Source organism: Epinephelus fuscoguttatus, linkage group LG21 (assembly GCF_011397635.1).
Source record: "Epinephelus fuscoguttatus linkage group LG21, E.fuscoguttatus.final_Chr_v1".
In the NCBI taxonomy this organism is placed as follows: domain Eukaryota; kingdom Metazoa; phylum Chordata; class Actinopteri; order Perciformes; family Serranidae; genus Epinephelus; species Epinephelus fuscoguttatus.
Genome location: NC_064772.1, coordinates 22,715,196 through 22,729,907, shown reverse-complemented (window position 1 = coordinate 22,729,907; position 14,712 = coordinate 22,715,196).

Sequence of the window (14,712 nt, the reverse complement as noted above, 5' to 3'; positions counted from 1 at the left end):
ATAGTATGTCAAAAAATCATCATAGTATAGTATGTCAAAATAATGTCATAGTAGAGTATGCCAAAAAAAATCACAATATAGCATGTCAAAAAAATCAGCATAGTGAAGTATGTCAAAAAATATCATAGTATACTATGTGGAAAAATATCATAGTATAGTATGTCAAACAAAATCATAGTATATTATGTCAAAATAAATCATAGTATAGTATGTCAAAAATATCATAGTATAGTATGTCAAAAAAATTATCATAGTATAGTATGTCCAACAATATCAGCATAGTACAGTATGTAAAAAAAAATCATAGTACAGTATGTCAAAAAATATCATAGTAGAGTATGTCAAAAAAAATCACAATATAGTATGTCAAAAAAATCATCATAGTATAGTATGTCCAACAATATCAGCATAGTACAGTATGTCAAAAAAAACCCATAGTATAGTATGACCAAAAAAATCATAGCATAGTATGTCAAATGTCAATCATCATAGTAGACTATGTAAAAAAAATCATAGTACAGTATGTCAAAAAATATCATAGTAGAGTACGTCAAAAAAAATCACAATATAGTATGTCAAAAAAATCATCATAGTACAGTATGTCAAGAAATATAATCATAGAATATGTCTAAAAAAATCATCATAGTATAGTGTGTCAAAAAAATTATCATAGTATAGTATGTCAAAAAATATCATAGTATAGTATGTCCAACAAAATCAGCATAGTACAGTATGTCAAAAAAATTATCATAGTATAGTATGTCAAAAAATATCATAGTATAGTATGTCCAACAAAATCAGCATAGTACAGTATGTCAAAAAATATCATAGTATAGTATGTCAAAAAAATTATCATAGTATAGTATGTCAAAAAATATCATAGTATAGTATGTCCAACAAAATCAGCATAGTACAGTATGTCAAAAAATATCATAGTATAGTATGTCAAAAAAATCATCATAGTATAGTATGTCAAAAAATATCATAGTATAGTATGTCAAAAAAATTATCATAGTATAGTATGTCAAAAAATATCATAGTATAGTATGTCAAAAAAATTATCATAGTATAGTATGTCACAAAAATGTCATAGTATAGTATGTGAAAAAATAACATATTATAGTATGTCAAAATAATGTCAGAGTATGTCAACAAAATCACAATATAGCATGTCAAAAAAAATCATCATAGTATAGTATGTCCAACAATATCAGCATAGTACAGTATGTCAAAAAAAAACATAGTATAGTATGTCAAAAAAACCATCCTATATTATGTCAAATGTCAATCATCATAGTAGACTATGTAAAAAAAAATCATAGTACAGTATGTCAAAAAATATCATAGTAGAGTATGTCAAAAAAAATCACAATATAGTATGTCAAAAAAATCATCATAGTATAGTATGTCCAACAATATCAGCATAGTACAGTATGTCAAAAAAAACCCATAGTATAGTATGACCAAAAAAATCATAGCATAGTATGTCAAATGTCAATCATCATAGTAGACTATGTAAAAAAAATCATCATAGTAGAGTGTGTCAAAAAATCATAACAGTATAGTATGTCAAAAAATCATCATAGTATAGTATGTCAAAATAATGTCATAGTAGAGTATGCCAAAAAAAAATCACAATATAGCATGTCAAAAAAATCAGCATAGTGAAGTATGTCAAAAAATATCATAGTATACTATGTGAAAAATATCATAGTATAGTATGTCAAACAAAATCATAGTATATTATGTCAAAATAAATCATAGTATAGTATGTCAAAAATATCATAGTATAGTATGTCAAAAAAATTATCATAGTATAGTATGTCCAAAAATATAGTATAGTATGTGAAAAAATAACACATTATAGTATGTCAAAATAATGTCAGAGTAGAGTATGTCAACAAAATCACAATATAGCATGTCAAAAAATCATCATAGTATAGTATGTCCAACAATATCAGCATAGTACAGTATGTCAAAAAAAACATAGTATAGTATGTCAAAAAAACCATCCTATATTATGTCAAATGTCAATCATCATAGTAGACTATGTAAAAAAAAATCATAGTACAGTATGTCAAAAAATATCATAGTAGAGTATGTCAAAAAAAATCACAATATAGTATGTCAAAAAAATCATCATAGTATAGTATGTCCAACAATATCAGCATAGTACAGTATGTTAAAAAAAAACCCATAGTATAGTATGACCAAAAAAATCATAGCATAGTATGTCAAATGTCAATCATCATAGTAGAGTGTGTCAAAAAAATCATCATAGTAGAGTGTGTCAAAAAATCATAACAGTATAGTATGTCAAAAAATCATCATAGTATAGTATGTCAAAATAATGTCATAGTAGAGTATGCCAAAAAAAAATCACAATATAGCATGTTAAAAAAATCAGCATAGTGAAGTATGTCAAAATATCATAGTATACTATGTGAAAAATATCATAGTATAGTATGTCAAACAAAATCATAGTATATTATGTCAAAATAAATCATAGTATAGTATGTCAAAAATATCATAGTATAGTATGTCAAAAAAATTATCATAGTATAGTATGTCACAAAAATGTCATAGTATAGTATGTGAAAAAATAACACATTATAGTATGTCAAAATAATGTCAGAGTAGAGTATGTCAACAAAATCACAATATAGCATGTCAAAAAAAATCATCATAGTATAGTATGTCCAACAATATCAGCATAGTACAGTATGTCAAAAAAAACATAGTATAGTATGTCAAAAAAACCATCCTATATTATGTCAAATGTCAATCATCATAGTAGACTATGTAAAAAAAAATCATAGTACAGTATGTCAAAAAATATCATAGTAGAGTATGTCAAAAAAAATCACAATATAGTATGTCAAAAAAATCATCATAGTATAGTATGTCCAACAATATCAGCATAGTACAGTATGTCAAAAAAAAAACCATAGTATAGTATGACCAAAAAAATCATAGCATAGTATGTCAAATGTCAATCATCATAGTAGACTATGTAAAAAAAATCATAGTACAGTATGTCAAAAAATATCATAATAGAGTATGTCAAAAAAAATCACAATATAGTATGTCAAAAAAATCATCATAGTACAGTATGTCAAGAAATATAATCATAGAGTATGTCTAAAAAAATCATCATAGTATAGTATGTCAAAAAAATTATCATAGTATAGTATGTCAAAAAATATCATAGTATAGTATGTCAAAAAAATTATCATAGTATAGTATGTCAAAAAATATCATAGTATAGTATGTCCAACAAAATCAGCATAGTACAGTATGTCAAAAAAATTATCATAGTATAGTATGTCAAAAAATATCATAGTATAGTATGTCAAAAAAATCATCATAGTACAGTATGTCAAAAAAAATTATCATAATATAGTATGTCAAAAAATATCATAGTATAGTATGTCAAAAAAATCATCATAGTACAGTATGTCAAAAATTATCATAGTATAGTATGTCAAAAAAACATCCTATATTATGTCAAATGTCAATCATCATAGTAGAGTATGTAAAAAAAATCATAGTACAGTATGTCAAAAAATATCATAGTAGAGTATGTCAAAAAAATCACAATATAGTATGTCAAAAAAATCATTATAGTACAGTATGTCAAGAAATATAATTGTAGAATTTGTCAAAAAAAATCATTTTATAGTATGTCAAAAAATATCATAGTATAGTATGTCAAATGATATCATAGTATAGTATGGTATAAAAAAATTTATAGTAGTCCTTGGTCAAAAATTTCATTTACCTAGTATTCCATTACATCAAATGTTGATGTGTTGAACAGAATTAAATACCTTTATTTGTCTTAATTGTTACTAAATTGATTTAAAATCTATAGCAGGGACCCTGTACTAATCAGGAGGGCATGGAGAGACAGAGCCAGGGTGGCCACTTCAGCTATATTTTGTGGGATGGTAGAGTCCTGCAGTGAACCACTGAGATCATTTAGAGTAAAGACCAGTGGACCTGACAGCGACAGATCAAGGCTTGATGATCTGAAACACTCTGAAACAAGTGAAAAATCAAGGTTCAATCAAGGGGAGGACAGTCGACAAAAGATGTGCGTAAGATCAAGGATTTTGGTCACTGTGTCATGTTGAAGCTGTTCACTGTGTTTAATTTCAGGGAGTGTATCCCTGAGCTCCCTATTAAATACAGACGTGAAGTTGCCAAATGTTGGGCTCTGTTTGTGTTCTTCCCTCCCTTTCTGTGGACAGTGAGGTGTGCATTTCAGGGACACACAGTGACCTAGAAACACAGAGCCATCCCCTTATTCAAGTGAAGGGGTTGTATTCACGCTCAAACGGAGGCCGGGTCTCCCTCTTCTTGCAGGGTTTATACCGTCCCTTTCAAGTGTAGTGAAACAAAATGACCTGGAACAAACAGTCAACAATGAGGTCTTTAATAAGAGCCGTACTGGGGCCTGCCCACAAGTGGTTTATCGTTTCACTCTGTAGCTCCTCTTAACCAGGACTGTACAGTACCAGACGACGACTACAGTACTCTGCTGGTGCAGAAATGCTGAATTGTTTTATAATGCCTCAAACAACAGATCTTTTTATAGTGTGTAATGAGAACATTTGTGCTCATACTCATTCTTTATGTCATACAGTATTATTAATGTAGGATTTTCTATCAGAGTAAATTAGGTGAGGGTCAGTCCCCAGTAAAGAAAAGCCAGGTTGTGTTACTGTTTCACCTGACTTGATATTGTGCCAGTTGACTCTATCAGCAGGGATCAGAGAATGTAGCCTGTCTGCCAAATTATAACTTTGCCAACGCCTCAAATCCAAAATGCCCTAAATATATTTGGGTCAGCATGAGAGGGAAAGAGCGAGCTTACGTCTGCACAAAGACCACTTCATTCCCTTTCAAATGAATGTGTTTGCTGTTTAATACCAGTGTACAAGCCAAAATAAAAGTGGCTTTAATCAATATTTGTATAACAATAGTTCATATTTTTGGGTTCTGGCTTTTCTGATGTGAGTATTTGCTGCTTTTCCTTGTCTTACATTTTTGTAAATATTTTTGGGTATTAAACTCTTGGCAGACAAGACAAAACATTTCAATCAGGAGACATAAGAACAAAGGAAAGATAATATTTAATACAGAATATGAGTGTACAGATTAACAGATGATTTGTGCTGATTAAGATTTAACAGAAGTCTTTGGCACTTGAACACCAGAGGGAGATATTTTGTGATGGAGGGACATCTGGGTTGCAGCAAGGTCATTCCCCATGGAGTCTGGACACTGGTGGTGGTGGTGGCTGATGACTTTGAGGCTGATGAATCCATAAAGACAAGGTGGTGATGGGGAGGTGGAGGACGCACAGGAGAAACAACCATATTTAAAATGAGGAGCAGTAAGATGATAGTCTGGCAGAGAGGGTGTGTTCCTGTGCTATTGGTTGATTGTGAATCAGCTGATGACTTATTTGACCTACCCACACAATCTAGAGATAGTGAGTAAGCATGTGAGCAAAGAGTGAATGGCAGGGTTAGAAAGAAACAGCCTGAGCATGAAATGTATTGTCTTCCTAACTGAACTTTAGCCAGAGCTTCATTAGATGACGTCACCTTGGGCTCGAGAATATGGTGACGGACATTTTCATGATTTTCTGATGTTTTGTAGTTGTCACAGCATCATTTGGCACATTTAAAGCTGGGGTCGACAGAGATCTGGAGATGGTTAATAAAAAATGGCAGAATATGAAAATATACCCTCCTTTTACAGCTTCCCTCTCTCTCCTTCCTGTCGTAAGCCCCTCCCACCACATGACCATGGGTATTTGCACCTGCACTTTACAGTAACCCAGTGTTTCCCATACACTGATTTATCCAATCTTGTTTCATTTTACGGTTGCATGCAATTTATTTATTGATGTTTATCACAGCACAAATGAGACAAGAATTAGCTAGCTAGCCACACCACATTCTCTCCAACTCGTTTCCCGCCACTATGGACTGCTTCCGCAGGAGGAGAGCAGCAGCTGGGGAGAGGGACCTTTTGTTGGAGGCTGTAGCAGCTCAAATTAGGCTAGTGCAGACCCTCCAGTGCCAGGTGTCACAGTAGGCTGGTGGCCGGTGGCAGTGCCAGATCTAACCTGTGTAACAGCAGCAACAGAAAGTTTGAGGATCAGGTGGGGAGTTGGGGCTGTCCAGCCTCCTGACGTTGGGGTTTGTGCTGGCTGAATTCAGGTTGCTGGCTTGGGGTCCATCTCCAGCGCTGCTGCACGCTCTCCTCCCGGGAGAGTGAGGGGAGTGAGGCAGACAACACATTCTCACACCGACCATGTCACATCTCAACCTTTTGTAATGGACTTTCCATGTCCAGATACGACATGTAAAGTATCTTGGCTGCATTGGTTGTTGACGTTCTGGGATGCTGTGTCATATTCTGCCCTTTTACATGTTTTGTCTTCTTTCAAGATACACCGCTGTTTTCAAAGGAAATTTAATTACATACAGTCTCTTTCAAAATAAAAGCACTACGCCAGTACAACAGTGCGAATTGATGTTTTTTTCCCTTCAACAACAAACACACATGGTTGGGTTTAGGCAAGAAAAACATGGGGTTAGGTTTATGAAAAAAAAGAACAAGGTTTGGCTTTAGAATTTTACAGGACACGAACACCACTCTCCCACCCACCCCACTTGGACTTTTGCCGCCTTAACTTTCGTTCTTGTCCTGCCGTGTTTCTCCCTGATGCCACTGAGTGCCCTAAAGTTTACCCGTGACTGGCCACGTATCATGTCAAAAATGACAGTTACTTTTGTCAGTGTCTGACACCACAAGTCACTGCCCAAGCGTCAGAATGTGACGACTTTGGAGTGAGACCGTGTTGAGGCAGAGGACACACTTCGATTCGAGGCTCTCACTAACCTTAACTACATAAATGCGAACAGCTGTGAGCCTTTGGCTTCAGTTAGCAGAAGGCTAAATTATTAGAAACATTTTTTTCTCCATCTCTGAGACACTTTGATTTTGACACGTATTTCATATGACTCTCTTTTAGACTCTCTTTTTGATAAGGCCATCTTCCTTTTTTGGGTTGTAATTGCAGTGTGGGCAGTTGTTGCCAATGCTGTAACAGCAACTTTGTCTGCAGGATTTCTCTGCCATTGAATCAGGCCTACATCGAAGGAACATGCATGTGCAACTACATTTGTGGAACAGCCAATAGGATTGTGATTAGCCAAAGTCTCCTGTCACAGCCTAGATTTTCTAAAGCCTGAAAACAGAGTTACAGGGAGGTGCAGAAGTTATCTCAGTCCAATTGAATTACAATATGCTCAAAGTTTAAAATGGGATTTTTGCTTAATAAAGGCAAAGATATACTGTCTACCCCAGCTTTAATTTTGAAAGTTGCTGGACTGCAAAGCTCATTGCAGTTATCTCTCATATACCCACAGCATCATATCTTCTGTTCATAAAGAAATTTACATAAAAACCCTCCAGCCAACCAATTAAAGTCCGTGCTATATAAAGATTATAACTCACCAGCTAATGCCTCCTCCTCTGTTGTGAACATAGTTTGGGTTCTAAAAAGCTTGTTTAAGATCCTAACAGATAGTCACACAGCGTTCAAAAACAAATGATAGAGCAAACAAGCGGCATGTGTCAACAGGTCCTGGTCCCATAGTAACCTGCGTGTCTGTGTGTTCAAGTGGGGCACTAAGAGGTCATATCTTTGTCTTTGCCATCACAGCAGAACTAAAAACTGTGTCAAATCTACGGCAACAGAGCTCTCTTTGCTTGCACTCTCTGTCTGGAACCTCAGATAGTTAAAAAAAGATAATCTTTATCATTTAAGAATGTTTGCATACACGTTTTTGCAGCTGCCAGGTGAGGAGGCTTTTTAACCTCAAAGCTATCTGTTAAGTCAGGTATGTGTGAGATTTGACATTTGCTAACAACATGCAAGTTGAAGTGGGGAATTCTGTAAAATGATTTTCAGTGCAGGTCCTTGATGTGTAGCTTTACTGATATTTTTTCACTGTACCCTTGGGAGAGCAACATCTAACCTCTCCGTTGCTCTCTGACATCCCATGACATGATTAATGGAATCTACACGGTGATAGATGCCCCTCTCTCTCAGAGTCATTACTACTACCTGAAGTCTCATCTCTCTCACAGGCCCGGGTCAGCCCCACTCCCCACCCACACATCTCGCCTCATCTGCCTGCCGCTACGTCTAATGTCCGCATTGATTTACACACATATGGGACTGCATGCCAAGCTAGCTGACTGATGAAGGGACGATTATCAGTGATGATGTCAGGTGCAGGCAGGAGAAAAACTTTCATCAATATCACTGTCTTTGTTGTCATTACATTGGCGCTGCTCCAAGGCCAGCCAGCCTGCAGAGCCGTTGCCAGGGTGTCATCAGTCCTCTCTGCTGCCGCGGTCCTGGAGAAGCCTGTTATCATCCATAAATGATCACACTGTAATGACCTGTAATGAACGGAGGATCATTAGTGGGATGTACTAGATGGTCCATCAAATGGATGCTCATGTAAGCGCGATGTGAAAAGCAAGAGACTCACTCAGGGTCATGCTGTAATCCTCAGGGAGAGAGCAGGCACTGACACATACATGTAAATATGTACTTTATTCATACACAAGTATCTGAATTCTTTGAGGAAATCTCACCTGGATTCACCTGTTCAGCCTCACTTATGTGTTTCCTAGATCAACCTCAGCCTGAAGACTGTTGCGACGACACAAGCCAAGTCAAACATCCAATTTCTCAACTCTTTAAACAATGACTCACGAGCCTTACTGTATGTGTCATAGCCTGGTACGCCATTCATAAAAAGTAAGATAAAAGACTTTCAGATGCCACTACACGGACAAATGTAGTGCACAAACACAGCACAGAAACTCACACATAAACAGACACTCCCTTACAGCCACACACACACACACACACACACACAGTGTACAGACGAACACGTGGAGAGAGGAAGTCGGAGACAGCTGAGCAGTAAATTCAGAGGATGGTGAACAAAGGCCTCCATTCATGGGACAGAAACTGACTGCACTCATCAGGAGGAAACAAACTAATTATTATTAATCTTTAATGAAATATTTGATCAAGGTTAAATATTTTTGAGGTCATGTTTTTGCATTGATATCACATTTTGGGTTACGCATTGGACTTCCAACATTATAAAGGCGAACAAAAGTGAATATAATGTATCACTATGTACCATAAGGCGAGTCAGTGTGTTTCTGTTTTTACTGCTTAAAAAGAAAATCAATTTTCACCATGTTTTTACGAATCAAGTATCATATAAATCAGGCTATGAATGATATATGAACACACCCCTCTGTAAAAACCTTCAGACTATAGATAGGAATACAGACAATAGACTGGACTGGTCTACAAGAACAGCCAGAGTCGCCTCTGTTTTCTGAGGAGGCTGAGGTCCTTCAACATCTACAGGACGATGATGAGGATGTTTTATTAGTCAGGGCGATCCTGTTAGCTGTTGTGTGTGCCGGGGCAGCAGGTTGAGGGTAGCAGACGCCAACAGACTCAATAAACTGAGTCGCAAGGCCAGTAACATTGTCGGGGTGGAGCTGGAAACTCTGGTGGTGGTGTCAGGGAGGAGGATGCTGTCTAAGATACGTCTCATCTTGGACAATGTCTCCCATCTACTCCATGATGTGCTGGTCAAACACAGGAGCACATTCAGTGATGGACTCAGTTCCCCAAGATGCACCACAGAGCGCCACAGGAAGTCATTCCTTTTTCAGTATATGACTTTATTCTCATCAACACCTCTTGAATGTACATATTTATTCAACATACAATGCACATAACTGTACATATTTCTTTCATTTACTCTTATTCTATTCTTCTTTTATTCTATTGATGTACGTATATATTTTAATTAAATTTTCACACTTACAGCCTCCGCATAGTGACGACATATATTTAATTTTTAATATTTTCAGTATCTTAAGTACTAGTATTTTATTTTTATTTTAATGCACCTTTCTTATTTCTATTTAATTGAATTAGATTTGTTTATTTAATTTTATGTAATTTTATTTTTATTTCATTTTATTTTAATGTATTGCTTTGTATTTACATACTTATATTTCATACTCTTATTTTAACTTCTAATAACTTCTAATGACTTACGTGCAGACAATATTTTTTTTATTACAATTTTTTGACATTCGATGTTTGATATTAATATGCAAATGTTTTGGTTTTTTGTTAACATAAAATACCAGAACAGAAATCTAAACTAAACTAAATTACTAAATGTGTATTTTAGATGTTTGTTTTTTTTTTCTTTAAAAAATTAACATAAAAAAATAAAAACATAAAAAAAAAAAATCAACAAAAAAAGCAACATTACAAAAAGAACAAAAAAAAAAACATGGTATGGAATTGAAATAGCCCAAAATCTTTAAATTAACCACTGCATAAAAAAATGTTTCCACCTGTAGTGTTTCCTCTTGATGTCTAAATACAGAGGTATTTACAAGACTCCCCACAAAGCAACAATACTGTTTGATAAGACAGGGTGTTACCCTGGTCAGAGGTGACATCATCAACATACCTTTACAGCAAGTGGCGAGAAGAAAAGGAGATTTCTAGCATTTGTCAACAAAGGTTTTGAAACTATAGCAACCCAGGTCAGTGGTTACCATAGGGACAGCCACAGTTTGCATTCCCCACATAGGCGAGATGGAGCTAGGATTCACCCTGCCGTCTCCTTGACGCCCAGCCTGAGAAGTGGTGGCACGCTTTCACTCCCAAATAAATCCAATCTCTGTGTGCGTCTCACTGTCTCTTTTATTTGTCAGACAAACTTGGTCGTGTGATTGCCGTGAGTTCGGCTTCTGACATGGCAGCTTGTGAGTTTGAAGACTGTGAACACACACAGCTCGCCGTCTTGAGACACGTTAACATGGGCTTAATCTCCTCTCCTCTGCGCTCACACTCGCATACACTAAGAAAACTCCAAGCAGGGTGTGTAACTGTGGGAAGGCTGATCGTCTTTGACAAGTGCACAGTGAGGGCAGGAGGTCCAGGGTTGGGGGCCTGTCGGATGTAAAACACACATGCTTTGATGTGCACTTCAACGTGCTGGAGCCATAGCAAACTGATGCAGCCGTAAGTCTTGCATCAGTGGATACATCAAATCAGTGCTGAAAATACAGTATGTGTTAGACTTAGTGACATTTAGAGGTGCTCCCTCCCCTGCGCTGTTAAACCAGCACTGCCAAATGTGTGTAAAATAAGACTTTATGATGAGTATTATCTCTCATATGTAATATTTGTAGATCAAAATGACCGAAGCACTTTCACATCTGAGGTCAGTGTGGGTTCAGCCCCCTCAAATGTTAATATACACCAACTCAGACACATGCTCCTCAGTGATGCCGCTGCGGATGATTATGGTGAAGATGAAGGCTATTACTGTCGCTTGACCTACCTGCTTATGGCGAGAAGAAGAATCAAAGGACCCAAACAGACCCCCCTCCGCTCTCCGCAAGCTGTTTTCCAAGACGGCAGAAGCAAAGTATCCAGATTATTACAAATATCTGCTCCTTCTATAGCAGAAGAAATAAGGAGGCCTCATCCCCTGCTAATGCTCCCTGCAGAGGCCTCGTTTGTTTCCCATGAAATGGAGGAGGATCCGCTCAAATAAAAGCTGACCTTCTGGAGTTCACAGCATCCTCAGACTTTCAGGCTCCTTGTGCAAACAGAACATGAAAAATGCTTTTTGCTGGAGCCGTGCCCTAACATTCATACGCGTCAAGATTAATTTGTTATTAAAGCTTCCTTTTGAACATCTGAAAAGTCTCTTGCACCACATGAATGTAAGAGTAAAAAAGGCCAAAGTATTAAGATGTTACCAGCTTTTATATAGTGAAATCCCCTCTTTAGTCTGATTAGATCATAAATATACTTTCTCCTTAAAGCACGTCTGAGCAGCAAATCTAATAGTCGTGCTAATCAATCATCTGTCAGCGCCAACCCCATCCTAATGAGATAAGACTTTCATAGACATGCCTCTCCAGAATTACAGTATATTAAATTAATCTGTCAAGTGTTATAAATCAAGACCCCTGTCTATGAATAATGTCGTATACACTGGAGCTCTAACTCAGTGATTCACAGTCCTGCAGCATCACAACTGAAACTGGACAAACATGCCTGTTGTATGTGTGCTAACTCACTGTTAGCATGTTTCAGGAATTACACTCATTCACTTTTTCACTCCCATGCTAATACGCATGCTAATGATACGCATGTAGCTGCAGCTAGAGGACATTATCTTAGCTTAGCCATAGACTGTATAAAAGAAATGGACGTAACCATCCTGACATCACATTTTGGTTTGTGGACTGTAATTCTGAAGCCTTGACTTTGGCAATCTGGCCGTAACCAGAAGTGACCATATTTAGACGAAGAGGTGGAGCTGTGGAGGAGTGAGGGGTGGATCTGACTGACTGAGTTAAAACAAGCCACTGAAATCGTAAACTCAACAGGAAAATGTTAACTGAGGTAATATATCAAGTGAGAGGTCCTGACAATGGGCTCGTTCGAGATGAACTGCGCCTCGCCTGGAAAGTAGACGAGAGCAGGCGGCCGCAGCGAGGGGCGGTGACAAAAAGCTGCGGTGAAGTCGGACAGTTTCCCGACAGTTTCCAGCAGCCTTCAGTCCGTACAGGAAGTCACAGACACACTTACATCCTGTCTGAAATGATGTCGATTCATTAAAAAAGTGGTCAGACCCACATATCAGTTTGTTTTCACCAACAGTCACACAACATGTTTTCTGTTCACAGAATAAACCTTCAGGTCAGACAAATACAATCTTAATCTCTAAAATTCAACAAAAATTAGTAGTTTGTCTAAAACGTCATCTTATTGAGTCGTCATCTGAACCAATCAGCTGTTAGATCAGGTGAGAGCCAGGCAGTGCAATCGGTGGAGAGCAACTGCAGCGCCTGGCTCTAAAAACTGCGGCTGCCTCGCTCTCGCGGCTTTATCACCGTCCACTTTTGTAATACGTCAGAGCAAGTCGGGATGAAGTCGGACACAAAACTAACCGGCATGCATTGTGCGCCGATTGCTGGTGATTGAATCTGCGCAGGACTGGCTCATCTCGAATGAACCTATTTTCTCATAGACTTCAATATAATCGGACATCTTTTGCAACCTGTGGAGTTGCCCCCTGCTGGCCATTAGAAAGACTACAGGCACTTCTGTATTGGCTTCACTTTTCAGACTCCTTGGCGTTAGCATGAAGGCTAGAAACGGAGAAACGGCTAGCCCGGCTCTGTGTTAGGATAGGGGTAGGCAACCTGTGGCCCTGGAGCCACATGCAACTCTTAAGCCCTTCTCAAGTGGCTCCTGATAGTTAAGACAAAACAAAACAAAACAAAACAAAACAACAACAACAACAACAACAAAAACATCATACGGAAATGACTAAGGGTTATTTTTAATTTCCATTTATCTTTGTTGTAGGCCTAGTTTTAAAATTTCATTTGTGTGTGGCCTGGCCCCTTTTGCTATAAATTCTGCTGACTCTTAATAGTGTTGGCTAGTCTTTAGTCTCCCAGCTAGGTTACCTATGGATTCGGTATCCAAACAAGTAAAAGTCTTTCAGGTAAATAGAGAATTTAACAGTGCCAGGACAGATTAGTTTACTTTCACCACAAACCCTGCATAGTTAAAGTACCAAAAATCATAAATGGCCCGCTGCAGAGTCGCCACCTTGTGGTAAAACATAACAGTGAATGCTCATTTAGATCTGTTAGTAATCAAAAGGCTCAAATGTGTTTTGTGGTGCCAGACAGATTTTTCTTTTTGGTCAAAAATAGCTCTTTTGGCGGGGTAAAAAAACAAAATCCCTACCAGGACCTCTACATCTAATTACCATGTATATCTCATTTGTTCGGTCTGAGTGAAACTGAAGTGTAAGGCTGTACAACAGGCTGTAGTTTTAGGAAGGTAATGTGCTGGACTACTTCTTGCCCTTGTGCAGTCATTTCTTGGATTCTTGTCACTGAGAGATTGCCAACAACATTTTGTAGGGGTTAAACAAATGATAAATAATTTATTAATTAGTGAATTCAAGAGGTGCTGGTGGGTAGATTTTTTCAAAAAATTTGACCTGAACCAGGGAAGTCTTCATGCTACCTTCATGCTAGGCTAAGCTAACAGGCTCCTGGCTCGAGCTTCATGTTTACCCTGCATTCATGTGGAGTTTCCAATTGGGAAAATTCACGTGAACGCCACCTCAAGTTGGAACAATAACTCAGAGAGTCAGCGAAAACTCTGGTACGAGTTCCCGAGTTGACTTCATATGTGCAGACACATATGAGACGAAAGTGTTGGGTTGATGGTAATGAACTTATTGTGTGTCAAGTTTTGCTCACATGTAATTTGTAATATGGCATTAGGTTGTGACTGTTAGTTGCTGACCATGTAGAGTTACCTAGATTAGTTAGAAAAGGCATCTGTCAGGTAAAGCAAGTAGTTTTAGGGGAAGTGTTGGTGCAGCAACAAGTCTGGGAGAAAATCCCTTTGTAATATAAAGCTTCAAACTGTTTCACCACACTTGAAGAACATGAATCTTAAATGTGACGTTAAACGCTCTTAGCATTTGCAGCGTCCATGTTTTTTCCACATTT